This window comes from Lampetra fluviatilis, chromosome 12 (assembly GCF_964198595.1).
Source record: "Lampetra fluviatilis chromosome 12, kcLamFluv1.1, whole genome shotgun sequence".
NCBI lineage: Eukaryota > Metazoa > Chordata > Hyperoartia > Petromyzontiformes > Petromyzontidae > Lampetra > Lampetra fluviatilis.
In genome coordinates this window covers 11,575,299-11,590,251 of record NC_136286.1, presented here as the reverse complement: position 1 = coordinate 11,590,251, position 14,953 = coordinate 11,575,299, and positions in this window count along the sequence as shown.

Here is a 14,953-nt window from a genome sequence, read left to right as displayed (position 1 = left end):
CCCGATGCATGGATGCCCCTGCACCGCAGCGAACCTCTGCTTAAGTCTTGTGACCTATTGCAAACCCCCTTCACAGGCCATCCCAGAAGGTTGCGGGGGCCTCGCAGATTGCCCCTTTGAGAGCAGGAGAGATCCTATCGGGAGTAGTATCCGCCACGTGTTGCACTCAACGTGGTCGCTGCCAAACAGATGCACGTGAAACATGTTTACTTATCGCTGCTTATGGCAGCTTGCATTGCCAAATGCTGCCTGCGTGGACTCATCTGCAGGACTCCCTAAAGTGAGGCCTACTTGGCAATCACACAAAGGATTGACTCAGAATGCCTGACAATGATTCACATGCGATCCATCGGAAGTTCTCATAAGCCTGTATATTTCCTGTATTAATTCAGTGTTTTTTTTTGCCAGCTGTTGATATTGTATCTGCGAACGGTTTTATTTTATTATGCACAAGGTCTCATTTGCAATGAGGAAGTGGAATCTAGGAGAGGTCTCATCTGCTTTGAATATATGATTCACGTAAAGACAAACTTAGGAGGGTCATTCTACTCGTAAGCATGCAGCTTTTTGTCGCTAATTGTAACTCCAAGTGTGGTCTTCGGGTTTTTGTTTTCTCTCTCACACTTTCAACATGCACTACTGCAGGCATCTTCAAACTCTTCAACGGTGGCCAGATGTTCACTACCTCGCCTGGTATGCAGGAGGTCGTTGGTTCGAGTTTGCATGTCCTCCCCGTGGTCGCCTGGATTTTTTTCCTGGTCCGATTTTTCCCTGCACAATTTCAAACATGCGTTGGGAAAAAGTGGTTGCTATACATTTCCACATGATAAGCCACTTCATTGAGCTATAATGTGAGGCCAGGTCGCTTCAGAAAAAGAGCTACCTGGTGAAATTAAAAAAAATGTGTTTCGTTTAGTTTTTTAACTCCTGCAGATGCGTGCAGTAGTACATTCCAAGAGCTTGAGAGAAAATGTGATCAACGCACACAGCCCGACCCAGCAGGCCACCTCTCTTGTACTCCAGGCCTCCACACAACGCCCCTCTCCATTATCCCTCTTCAAGTTGAACGTCAACGGCTCGTGCTGGAAGCTGATTGGCTGGTGCAGTGGGAGTGATGATGTAATCCCTAGCAACCACTTTCATGCTCACAGCGTTGTTGATCTCGCTACGACACTCGTTTTATGTCGACGCGTCATGCTACAATTGCAGCCTGCAGGACTTACGACACATTAAGATGATTTCTGTGCTCAGGCTAGAGTAGAGGCGTCGTACAGGGAGGAGTATGTTCTTTCATCTGAGCTGTTTGGCTTTGTTGTGATAGTTGGTAATGAGAGAGATTCAAAGAAAAAGAGATGTAATAATGTAGGCAAGGGACATTTAAAAAAAAAAAAATGTGAACGGTGCTCTTTTGATATCAGAATCAGACGATCTGCTGCAGAAATGGAGCACTGTCATCCAATAAGAAAGTGAAAAATATGGCCAGATCATAAAATATTAACAAAATTAAAACCCGTGGGTGCAAGTAGGTCAAAGCTATGGTGCTTCCTAAATGTATGCCAAAAATAGATGGTCAAGTAATCTTTGAGGCTGGAGGAAGCAATGCACCTGGTGATGGAAGACGCTAGGAAGACAGACACGGGTTACTTTGGCAAAGGTCACATTCACGAATGAGGCAACCTCCTGACCTACCAAAGACAACAAACGAATCATGGATGAGGATGGTCAAATGTTACATTTGGTCAACTTTGCTGCACGACGACTGTGAAACGTGGGCAATCAGTGAAGGAATTAGAACGATTAGTTAGTTCAGGCTTTTACGTGGATTCGAAGAAGAATGATGATCATCAGATGGGATGAAAGATTGACAAATGAACGTGCATAACGAAGAGCAAAGGAAAGTTATGAAATGACCAAAGGTTTTCGTGATGAGGCATTTTTTTCATGGAATGAGTAATGCGACGAGAGGGCTTTGGGAACTTGTGCATAACTGGTTTAAAAAAGAAAAGGTGAACATCTGGATGACGCATTGAAGTGGGTTTGGTTGACGAGTGCAGACGAAGTGTGGCGTGTTACAAGAAGCAAGGGACAGGAAGAGGTGGACATCTAAGTCTGTCGACCGCCAGCATTGGAGGATGACGCACCATGACGACGATTACAGATTTCCAGTTGGCATGCAGTGACCGTTTTAATTTGTGGACCCAAAAAGCTCCGCTGTGCCTTCAGCATTCGAGTTCTAGTCCAGCAACAACAAAAAGGGACGTCAATTGTGAAAAAATATTACTCGTTTGTTTCATACCCGTTTCAGTGAGGCCCCCCCACCCCGTGTGAGCAATACGTAACCCCCCGCCCCCTGGAGCCGATTGATTTGCAGAGCCCCAAAAACAACAAAAAAATCGGTGCACGCAACGAAGTGAAAAAAAATTAACGAGCAACTAAAACTGACTTTTGAGTCAACATCGCCAACGTGCGAACTCATGTGGCCCAAAGCTCCGGCTAATGCCACGTGACCCGTCGTGCCCTCACCTCTCACCCGCCTGCGTGGAGACATCCGCGCTGCTAAACGCACGCTGGCCAAAGCCTGCCCGTGTGAATCGCAGCGTTGCCGGAGAGAGCAACGCTTATTTTGTTTGTTTGTTATAATTTTATTCAAAGGGCTTTGTGATGGCGTCAGCTTATTCTCTCTGCAGGCTCCCAGTGGAAATAGGAGTGAGGGGGTAATGCAGTTCGTTTTCTGAAAACTGTCGTAATAAAAAATAACAATACCCTTTTTAAACAATAAAAAAACACATCGCAACGCATCTCTTTCCAAATTTTGAATGAACTGTCACGCCCCCTGACAGTTCACAAGGCCCACGCAAAAGTAGTGATCCCCTATCCAGGCGAATTCGTCTTGTCGTAAAGGAAAGCATTTGGTAACCGCATCCGTGTCATTCGCGTGTATCCCAATCACCCCCGAGTGGATACCACGTGGACTACTTCATAACATTTATCTGATCGTATAATGAAACTCATATTTTGTGAAGAAAAAAAAATACAAACAAACGCTGCCAATTCAAACCGCGACGATCACCACGCTGAGAAACCGTGTCAGTCAATGCCAGATGAATGTGCTCTTCGCGGAAACTTTAATAAAACCGCCCGGCGACGCGTCAGCGCCTTTCTAGCCCCTAAAAAACTGCTGCCACGACGCTTTTAGGCGCAGAAGCAACCACACGCGTTCATCCGTCTTTTTTTTTCTCTCTTTCTCTCCCGCGTGTCAGGGCCCTGAATCAAGAGGGTTGAGTCCAGGCCCGAGTGTGCCAGGGAGGTTTGCCTCCAGCAAAAGCGCAACTCGGGGAGAGGCTATTAGTCTGGGCAACAATGGACTGTTCGATGCCTTCACCTGTAAACGTGTATGTTGCTGTTGTTGTTGCAAGTGTAGTATTTTATACTCTCGATTTGCCAACAATTTAGGTTATACAAATGGAAGTGGACGGTGCTTTATCAATCAACTGCCGGATTAAGGCCTCCCCATGCCGTTACTGTCACAGCGGTTGTGTTTGACCGTGTCCCGACATCCTGTTCAAGGCTATATTGGGGAGATCTTCGTGTTTTTGGCCATACTCCACGAGGCTGGTCAGTGTGGGCTGGCGAAGGGAGGTTCCCCAGGACCGTTTCAGATATCACTCACCTCTGGCGCTAAGCCGTGATCGGGAATTAAACGCAATTCGCCGGGTATAGAGCTCAGTGTGCTAACCACTGTGCCACCGCTCCCCCCTCCCTCCTCCACTATGACAGGAGCTCGGGTTGAGGGCGCATTTCAGGCCCAGGGAGGCAAGGTGGAGCCTTTCACTGGGCCGTGGGTAAAGAAGTCACTTTAATCTGTTTAAATATTGTAATTTTATAGACTGCTGGAGATAGAATTGTAATGCATGAAGAAGTGTTTTTATTGTTTCTATATTTGAAGCTTTCGTGACTGCAAGGATTCATATTCTTAGGTTTTTTCGGTAAAGTCACGTAGGTAAAAAAAATTAAAATTAAATAAAGTAAAATAAAAATAAAATAAAAATCACGACGTTTCGGAGGCAACACAAGCTTCCATCTTCAGGTGGAACAGTCACAGCACGATTGCTGTATCAAGTGTATCACTTGATACAGCTATCACTTGATACAGCAATCGTGCTGTGACTGTTCCACCTGAAGACGGAAGCTTGTGTTGCCTCCGAAACGTCGTGATTTTTATTTTATTTTACTTTTATAATTTTTTTTTTTTGTAACTTGCTGAGCCACACCGACTGGACGTCTGTGAAAAAGAGCTTCACATCTCATCGGATTCCTCCAGGATAAATAAAGATTCTGATTCTGATTGTTTCACTTAGCCCCCTTTGCACCTTATCCTCTTTCATATTGCAATTAAACTTTTGCGCTCGCGTTTAATTTATGTTGTTGGGCACAATGGCTTATGTCAGTAAAACAAAAGGAATGACAAGGGAGAGCTGCATATTTTTGATGTGCCGAGTCCGTCAAGACAAAATTCCGCATCATATCTTTTTTTTAAAGACCATTTCTGGCAGCGCAAATTTATAAGCCGTCTCTCAGATGTGACTCCCACTTTGAGGGTGAAAATTTTCCACCGATGATGTCATGAAACGGAGATTTGACAGAGACGCGGTGGGTGGGTGGGGGGGCAAAGACGTTTCTAACTTCAAACAGCTGCTGCGAGTACGCTTGGACGTGGTCCGTACGTCCCCGTTGCAAGGGTAATAGTGCACCTGTAAGAAGGTTGTCAGGCGTGAAAGCACACGGAAAATGCACTCCACCGTTAAAAGCACACACACACACACAGGAGTCTTGCTTGATCTCCGAACACTGAGACAATCTTCTTCATTTTACACCCCCCCCCCCCGCCGCCGCCTCTCTAAGCATCGCAGAAAGCAAACCAAATCCGATTCAGACGCTGTCTTTCCGACAGACCTGTTCTTCACCTGAGGACGGCTGCTTGCGTTGTGGCCGAAGCGTCGTGAGAATTGTATTTTATAATGTTTTATTTTTATTATTTTATTATTTCCCTTCTACGTGACTTTTACCGAAAGAACCAAGAAGATGAATCCCTGCAGTCACGAAAGCTTTAAATCGAAAAAAATCAAATCCGAAGGTTTAATAGTTGTTCGCTTCACGATCCTTGCCACGCTATTTCTCCAGAACAAGGGCAGATCATTAGAGGGGAGGGGGGGGTTCAAAGGTTAAGATTTAAAGGCAAATAATTTTGGGTAGTGGTGTGAACGCGAATTAGGTGGTTAGGGATTAATTGCAGAGTTTATATTTAGCATCGGTATTATTCTAATATATTTATTTTAAGTTAATTAAATTTACAAAGTACGTTGGTGCAACAAGTTCCCTTTCCTGTCAATCTAAGTTCTATTATTTTACACTTGGGTATTTATTTTATAGATTAAAATCACTTTCTGATGTTGTAGAAGCTATATTCTTGGGTCTTTCGGTAAAAGTCACGTAGATAGGTTAAAAGAAAATAACAAAAAAAACTACGATGTTTCGATCTACGTGACTTTGCCGAAAGACCCAAGATTATGAATTCCTGCAGTCACGAAAGCTTTAAGTCAAGTTGTAAAAGCTGTTTTTACTGTTCAACTCTCCATATTTATTTTCTAGTTTTGATTAGGCTCGAAGTAGAATTTACTTTCTTGTGGCCTGCACTTTAGGCATTGTCACCACTCACTAAGCTTCTCACAATGAATCAGTTAAAATCTTAAAATCAATGTCATGATACATCCATCGAATTGTGTGCATAGCAATGTATTACTTACTAACAGTATGCAGATGACATGCTGATGTTACATTTATGTTAAAAGATGAAGAAAACTCTACATATGAGACGGGAACAAAAATGAGAAACAATACATTTGGGATGCAAAAAATGTGACGAAAATAGACAAATGTCGAAGTGAATAATGATCCTGAATCATCACACGCCATCAAATCCCTGGGGAGGTGAATCATAACATGCAGTGGTGGTTCTAGTCAAAATCCCAGGGGCCCAAACAGCTTAAGAAGCCATGGATTCATTAAAAAGTATTATGGTATGTCGAATGTCAGCTCCAATTAAAATTCTAAAAAAGATAACTAGAAAACGAACATGACGCAAATTCATCTCGATCATCTGTACATCGTCTTCATATCTCTTTCCTTATCTCACGATTTTTTTTTTATTTGTTTTTATCTCATGACATCTCTAGGTCTCGTCCATGTCTCTTCTGTCATCTCACGAGGGTATTACGAATTGAAATGGGGTCCCCACAATTTTGTATTTTTGCTTTTAGGGCCCCCAATGGGCAAGAACCAACCACGAACACAATCTCACTTCCCACTACCCGTGGGTTGCATAGCTTACGAATTAGACAGAGCAATGTGTACTGCCCTGCACCTGGTGGAGGCATCTCAACATGTGGACAGGCAGCTGGAATATTAAATACCCTCTCCATTCCAGAGCCATTTTCTCCATCTGTCAAGTGAGCGGACGGACAGAGCCCGCGCATACCGCAGCTCAACCTGCAGGATACGCTAATGACAACAGGCAATCGCGTGTGATTTTTGCGAGCGTCCATTACATCTTCTTCGAGGATGCAATTTCAGCGCAGAGGCAGCCCAAGTACCTCCGGATGCACGCCTTAGCAGGGCAATTGCCACATGCCGGGGCATATCGCGATCGCCGCGTTGTTCTGCAACAACAAAAAAATCCTAAGCCTTCACGATAACATCGGAAGGAGGCAGCTGCACATACAATCGCACAATACTGTTAAAGACGGCGGGGCTGGGAGTGGCAAGGAGGCATGAGAGAGCACACCGTGAGAGCAGCTGCGTATGTCCTAACCGCACGCGCGCGAGGCATCGATCGGGCGCAGTTGTCTCGAGCCGCAAGTGTGACCTTACATATCCCAGCAATTACTCCAGGTAATTGCTTCCAATTACTTCCAGCAATTTCTTCCAATTATTTTGCCAATAATTGCTTCCGAGCGCTGTGTTTTGGCGCGGGCTGGATTTCTAACACGAGCTTGAGAATGTTTACTGAAGAGCGCTGCACCGACTCTATCTCCACGCGTCACAAAGAATTTCCAATAATAGAGAGTGTTTCTTTTAGCGATGTGAGGGTTTTATTTTTTATTTTTTTACAGGATGCATTACATTTCCTCTGCCAGTAATTATAATTGTTACGCTTGTACGAACGGTCTAGTTCCCTGATGCCAGCGTGCTTATTTATCTTCCCGAGAGGGTCAAAAACATAACCGAGACTTGGTTTTCTGTACGACTGTAATATGTGTCATAACGACTGTGATATGTCATAGCAGGTGGTGGTATCTGAATGACTCGAGGTCTACATGATGATTTTAGAAATAAATAGAAGAAGTAAGATCTTGAACAAAATGCGGTTGTTCTCTGTTGTGGGGTAATTCAAAATAATACTTTAATTTTTATCACGTCATTCATGCTAATAGCATCCCACAACGCTGTACATTAATTATATACGAGGACCAAATCCCATATACAGCCACTACCCAGCAATTAAACCCCTTACTACCGAGAAAAAAAATGGATAAACAAATCAACAAATGGCACCAAAATTGAAAGCACAACAACAATAACACCTCCATCACAGTCCGCCGCGCGAGCTGAGATTGTTCGTTGACAAGAGGACCCTGCGTGAACGATGGTGCGTGGCACAGTCTGGAAAATAACACGAGGCCCGGAATGCCCCCACCTCGCAAATTGCCGCTTGGAATTATGAGCAGGGTAGTTTGGCTGGCTCTTTCGTGTCAGAAAGTTCGCATTCAATGCTGACGTTAATTGGTGAAAATTGTTCAATTGATAGCTCATGGGGACTTTCCAAATACTTGGTCGTCAAGTCGCCATCAACTCGGTACCTGCTTCCATATGGGCAGTCAGATTTCGGTTGAAAAGCCCCAGTGGCACTCTGGCCTCGTGTGCTGGGCTGTGAACACTGAAGCCAAGACCTGGTTTTAGGTCCAGCAAGCGAGCGTGCAACATGAGGTTTTGGTAAAGCAGTCTTCACTTTGTGAGGGACACGTAAAAATAAATATACTTTCAACAAATATTCGTACCACAAATTCCCTTTTTAAAAAGTCCAATTCATGTTTACTGCAAATAATGGAAATAATGGATAGCTTTTATTAGATTGAAGGAATCAAGGAGATTAATGTGGAGAAGTCCAGTCAGTGACTTTACGAACGAGGTGGACTTACTCTAACGGACAAACCCCAGATCGCCACACGTCGTTGTCATCGTCAAACACAGGAGGCGGTAAGTTATTTCACAGGGCGGTAAGTACAACATGCACATCACTCCACGTATTTTCCTCGCAACATTTTGCACAACTTTCCACCAAAGGTGGTGGCATATTCCTTTGGATCAATGTGCAGACATGTTCAGTGAGTCGCTCCCTCTCATCACCCCCCCCCCCCCCGCCCGCCCACCACCCCCAAATAAATGAAAGCCATCTGATTCCCACTGACGGCGTGTGACTTACCGGATGGGAGTTGCGCTATTACGACAATGAACCGTTAAGTGAGTGGGAGAGGCGGTTGAGTGAAGAGGTGTGGTCGCCAGGGGGGGGGGGGGGGGTGGTCAGGAGGAGGGGGGGGGTTTGGTCACGCATCACCGGCGCAGGTCACAGCAGGGGTGAAGGGGGGGGGGGATGGGGGTGATGTCTCGCCTCGCGCGCACAGACACACGCGCTATTGTTGGGACAAGTCCACGTGTGCATGGTGACTCCGTTGGGGGGCGAGTGCCGGGTAGAAAAGGGGGCATTGACGCCCATCGAGGGGTAATGCGGTTCTGCTTTGGGTTTGGCCGTTGGAAATTTGCCGCTTTTGCGGGAGGAGATTTCGGCGGATGCTCTCGCTCTGCGTTTGCGACGTGGGGTCGACGCGCGTTTTTGGCATCGTTCGCCGGATAAAGTGTGGCAGTGTCGTGTGACCTGGTTTTTTATTTATTTTTAAAAAATATTCTTGTTTATTGGTCGCTTAGAAAATTAACAATTTTTCCGCAGATAATATAACAGGAATGCTGCCATGGTATAATTGTTAGCACACTGAATTTGCAATCCAGAGGTCGCAGGTTTCAATTCAAACTCCTGGCTCGGCAGTTGAGACGGTTAACAATGTTTCTTAAATCCCTCTGCCTCTGTTCACCCAGCAGGAGTACAGACGGGGTACACCAGAGTTAGTCAATCGGCAGGAGGTCGTGTGTGGTGGGGTAAAGTGTGGGTATTCTCACCGTTTCTGCGATGTCGGGAGAGTTGGACAAAACAACCTTCAGGAGGGGCTCCACGGAGCTCCTTCTGCCCGTAGCGGCGTGAGCTCGACATATGACAGGTGCAGCCATGAGCAAGTATTTATGCACCTTTACTTATTACCTACTTATCATGTTCGTTAACAATTGCCATAACAATGAACGACTTCTGTTAACCCCCCAATATTTAAAGTGTAATAACTACAAATAATAATCCTGCTGAAATGGTACATTTCTCAGTAATGATGACGAGCCGCAGTCCAGAGTTGCCATTTGGCGGTCCGGCCGCTGTTACGCTTGCAGCTACTGATAAGGGAGTCAACTCGAAACTCATCGAGTTTTCCACTACCGATGGCCCCGTCAGACCCCATGGTGGGGACGACCTTGGAGGTGACGTGGCCGCTGTGCATTAGCTGTGGGATCTGGTGGAGGGTGGCGAGGATTTGAGAGGGTGTGGTGGCATCAACCCCTTTGTTTGATTGAACTACGCTGTAAAATGTGTTATAACATAGTCTAGACTCTGCAAGGTCGTGCTATATAAATATCTAAAAGTGGATGGCTATGCATTTGAACGTAGTTAAGATGATAAAACACTTTAAGATGTCATCAATCTGTGGGGGCTACATGGTGGCGCGCAGTCGTAACACTCGTTCCTCGTGGGTTTTCTGTGGGTTCACTGGTTTCATCCCATAGCAAATAATAAATATAATCCATACAAAAGTTCCGAAAGCCTAAAAATGACATGTAATTTACTCAAGTGGGATTTGCACATCCGATGTTTTGTTGTCCTTCCTCCGTACCTCCGATTAGCACGGTTGGATACATACGGTGCAAAAGAAGTTCAACGTACTTACATACTACTGCGACAATTCACAGTACCCTCTTGAAAATGTCTCAATACGCCATGAGCCAGCCATTCATGGGTAATCAGTCGTAAATAATAATAATTAAAATACTCCGCGCTCATTGCCGTTCATCACAAATATGAATGGAGCAAACATTGTTGACCGTGTCATATTTAGCTGATAACGTAGCGATTATTATGGGAATGACCGACAAGAAATGTTAGGGGAACATACCGAAGAAGGCTACAAAGTTGCGCTGGATAAACATTATCAAAATTAAGGTCGTGTACAACAAGTTCGCCACGCCATTGGAAACATCTGTTGAAGTGGGGGGGGGGGGGTGTAACTGATAACAGCGAAATTGAATCAAAATCCGTTGGAAATGGCCAACGATTGAAATTAATAAATGAGGATGGGAGTGAGTTGGCCGTGCCTCTTGGCAAGATGAACTCGATCATGAATAGTAGCAACATACGAATGGGACTGCAGACGAATGTTTTTTTTGTTCATAACAACAGTCGTGCATATTACCCCGCCGTGACCAATGGCTCAGAAACGCAACAAAAGTGTGCAAAGAAGCGTGAATAGGTGAATGCTTGGAATTACACTTGAAGGTGGAAAAATGAACGCGTGGATCTCGAGAGCACACGCCGGTCTAGAGACACAGCATTGACCGTTCGGACAAAGTGAGCGGGCCTGGGCAGAAGGGACGACGGCCGGTCGTCTAGAATAGTGCCGAGTGGCAGCTAAGAGGACTCATTATTTGTTTCTTTCGGTTAAGTCACGTCTAAAGATCAAATAATAAATTAAATTAAATAATAGAATACGACGTTTCGATTGCAACACAAGCTAAGAGGACCTCCACTGCTGAGATGGAGCGATGAAATCAGTGTGTGTGCAGGTGCTGGGTGGATTGTTATACCCTAGGGTAGTGTCGCGGTTAAGGCACCAGCGCTACGAACCCCGCTCACGATCAACGCCAGTGACGATTATCTGAAGGGGTCCTGGGCCTCCCCAAGGTTGGTCCCAAATGAGTGCCTTGGTGCGGTGTGTAAACATCGCCACGAGGGAGACAAATGCGACCGGGCGTGGTGCTGGCCACCCACCCCTTCATGCGCCGTGCCAGCCTTCATAGGTGCTCGCTAACAGCAGTTGTCCCAAAAAGTCCGTTAAGGCTACACGGGGGGATCGTAGTTATATCCCGAGACTGTGAGAGATGGAAACAGCTTAAGGATGCCTTAATCCAACCGTGGATTGATCGTGGCAGATAATAATGCATTTTGAAGAAAAAAAACTTATGAAATATGGGTCGGTTCGTTCGTTTCCCAGTCCGCTTGTCCTGGTGAGGGTCGCGGCGGCAGCGTGTTGAGTCGGGGCGGTCCACGCCTCCCTTACCCTGACTCCAGCACGACATTACTATAGACTACTACACTACACTATACACTACTATACACTACTTTACTATGCACTACTATGCACTACTACACTATACACTGCTATATACTACTACACTATACACTATTATACACTACTACACTATACACTACGATACACATCTACACGACACTATACACTACTATACACTGCTACTACACTATACACTACTATACACTACTACACTATACACTACTACACTATTATACACTACACTACGATGCACAACTACACTACACTATACACTACTATACACTGCTACTACACTATACACTATTATACACTACACTATACACTACTATACACAGACTCTAGTTCTTCCTGGGGAATTCTCAGGCGTTCCCAGGCCATATACCGGCAGCAGCTGCTGCTGCTGCTGCCGGTATAGTTCCAGGGGGAGTCGACTGGGGGGGCATCCTGACCGGGGTGCCCGTACCACCTTAAATGGCTCCTCTCGATCGGGAGGAGCAGCAGCGGCTCGACTCTGAATCTCTCCCGGGTTACCGAGCTCCTGGGTAGGCTATCCATGTAGATTCATTGTATTTGTCATACACAAGTGATATTCAAATCAAAGTGATGATTCATTTAAACATTTATTATTTTAGCAATATATTTTAGTGCCGTTGCTTTGTATAAAAAAAAACACCCCAGGCCTTTCTATTCCACATACTATTCATCCAACAGATCCAGACCTGGACCTGACTTATTTAATAAACATGTAATAAAAGTCTCAGTAACTAATACAATCCAGGTTCATTGCAATGCTGAGTTTGGCATCACTCCCCACTGTGTTCCCTCAACTGTTCCAAGCGTTCCATATAATATCTTCTTACTGGTAAGAACCTCCTGGTTACACCAGCCCACAGGGGATTATTGTATCCGTCGTGCAGGGAGGGGCTGGGTGGGGTGGGGAGGGTGGGGCTGGGTGGGGAGGGGCTGGTCACCCCGTGGTGCCCTTATAAAACTCAACGTTTAACCTACTCACGCCGACTTGTGCTCGCCCTCACAGTCGGGCATATTTGCGGAATACACCCCGCCGCCGTTGACCCTGGCCATTGACCGAGCAACCCAACGTTCCTACCAGCTCCCTCCGCAGGAATGTGTTTAATTGACTGATGCCCCGTGTGATATTTTAGAGTATAATTCACACAATTTGCAATTGTAAATGTTGTGGATTTACTCTCCAACACACCGGTGGGCTGAAGCAGTAACTATTTGGCGTTTTGTTTACGTGACAAATCCCTTACTAATTGGCTGTGTCGGGTGGTGGAGGGTTTCGACGTATTTATACTTACGCGATCTAACCCAAAAAACGTTATTATGAATATTGGTCGCGAAAGCCTTCGTGTTAAACCAACTAATTTACACTGTCTACGTATTCATCGCAACTCCGATTAGCACGGTTGGCTACGTACGGTGCGAAAGAAGTACAACATAATACGTACAATAGGAGCAACTTCACCAATGATTAATTTGCTTAAGCTTTTCGCTGCCACGACATTAATCCCTTGCACCTATCCAAACACAATCTCACACAACCACTTCCTTCGCTGTCAAATACATTAATCCCCCCATTAATTCCTTAAACTATCCCCAACACTCCGAATGGATTCTTCACCTTATCCTGCCTGCACAGATGATTCCAACAATGTGACTCACACTCACACCTAAGCAGATGAATAACACAGCTATTTACACAGTGCCCCAACAACCCCAAGTGCCCGCAATGACATGCTCACGCTCTCTTTCCCCACTCACGTCCCATCCATCACAGCGCAACCTGCCGTGTCGCACTTATAAGTCATCCACAACCCCACCTACGCAATCCTGTATCACCGACTTAAGGCAAATTACCTTATTATGTCTTTGGGTGGAAGAATGCACAAATTCAAGATAATACCATCGGCGATTGACAGCGGAATGCAGATGGACATTAACCTTAAACTTAATATTTTACGCGTTTCATTCGAAACGGTTGTTCCTTTCATAAACAAGTTACAACAGGCAATGCAAAAGTATATTAAGATGGAAATAAATAACTGGGGTGGATTTTTCAGGAAATTCAAGCATACGCCAAAGCCTCAGTAGGAAGATCTTTCCATGTCAATCCACTGCTAGATGCGGGTCTCGTCGTGTCTTGTAGAGGGATATTTTGACCACACTTGGGTTGGTGTGGGCTGTACATATGCATGTTGAACTTCTTTCACACCATACGTAGCCAACGGTGCTAATCGGGGGGCAGGACAACAAACTCAACACAAAACGCAGCTCTGAATAAATTAGTTTGTCAAATCGAGATTATTTAAAAGTGCGTAGCTCCAGTGGCTTCCTAATGCCGGAAGGAAGAGCGTTCCAGACGGCCGCAGCAGCGCATCTGAAAGTGCTCGATGATGCGGGTGGCCGTCTTTGTTCGATGGCCAGCCAACAGCCACGGCGAGTATGGCCGGAGTTCGCGTGGTGGTGGTAGTTTATGTTCTTATGACGAGATCAGCGAGAAGTGCTGTGGTTCATTTGTGTCGAGCGCTTCGCGTGTGATGAGTGCGACCTCGTGACGTAACCCTTCGATAACCAGAAGCCCGGCAGCTGAGCGGTGCAGAACAACAACAGTGAATGTTGCTGGGTGGTCACTCACCCAAGCACTACCTGGGCTCAACCCTGCTCGAGGGCAGGCACGCAATGTAATTTCGACGTTGAATAGTCGTCGAAAATTACGTTGATACGCTGTGCGACGCGACAACAACCACGATTCAACACAATTTGCTTAGCTTCATAGATTTGATGAGATTGGGGGTGGCGCGTCGCTGGAGATTTGTTGGCCATTGGAGAAAGAATATAAAAGTTAGAAAAAAAAACATCGGAAAAAATCGTTTAATTATAGAGATAACGCTGAAGTAAACATTTTACATAACACGATAATAATGATCGTGTAAAGTTGTTGTTCTCAATGTTAGCGAGTCCCTTGACACATGAAATTCTCTATAAGGAGCATCGTGTGAAAATTAAGCGCGTGGTTGAGTCGAGTTCCGAGCGATGGCGTGGGGTGATGGGTTGTGACCAAGCAGAGAGAGTCCTGTGGGGACCACGGCTGGAGGCAAAGGGGGGGGGGTGGAGGAAATAATCCTGACGAACCAAAAAAAAAGGGTTTGGAAGTCTTTAAAATGTCAACACAATTTTTTATTAAAAATACATTTGCCACGATGCTATTTATTAGATTTTGTCGGAGCGATGTGTTCCATTTCGCGAAAACCGAAGCATCTTAGCCGAGGGTTGTGCTTAGCCCATTGGCTCTGACCCCGTAGCAGACGAGTGGAGCTGTGGTGCCGTGAGCGCACTGGGAATAGACACTGGGGGGGGGGGACGAGGGGGGGGGG